This window comes from Haliaeetus leucocephalus, unplaced genomic scaffold (assembly GCF_000737465.1).
Source record: "Haliaeetus leucocephalus isolate CR32 unplaced genomic scaffold, Haliaeetus_leucocephalus-4.0 Scaffold184, whole genome shotgun sequence".
Classification (NCBI taxonomy): domain Eukaryota; kingdom Metazoa; phylum Chordata; class Aves; order Accipitriformes; family Accipitridae; genus Haliaeetus; species Haliaeetus leucocephalus.
In genome coordinates this window covers 11,274,176-11,274,391 of record NW_010972620.1, presented here as the reverse complement: position 1 = coordinate 11,274,391, position 216 = coordinate 11,274,176, and the positions used below count along the sequence as shown (strand labels likewise).

The window sequence follows — 216 nt, the reverse complement described above, 5'->3', positions numbered from 1 at the left end:
GCCCCGGCCCCTCCCGACCGCGGCGCGGGGGGTGTCCGCAGGTGGGTGCCGGCTCCCCCGCCGCGCCGGGCCCCTCACCAGCAGATGGTGCTGCGGGCGCCCCATCCCCGGGCGCTGGGGGCCCCGGACGACCCGCCCCGGGCCCGGCTCGGCCCAGCCGCTCTCAGCCCTCTGTCGCCGGGCCGGGCAGCGGCACCGGGGCCCTGCGTGCCGCCG

General features: G+C 84.7%; 1 protein-coding gene across 1 annotated transcript in view; it reads right to left on the bottom strand.

Moving 5' to 3' along the window:
• CNNM1 (cyclin and CBS domain divalent metal cation transport mediator 1) overlaps positions 1–216 on the bottom strand; it is a 28,787-nt gene that overhangs the window by 28,222 nt on the left and 349 nt on the right. The window lies entirely within an intron of this gene.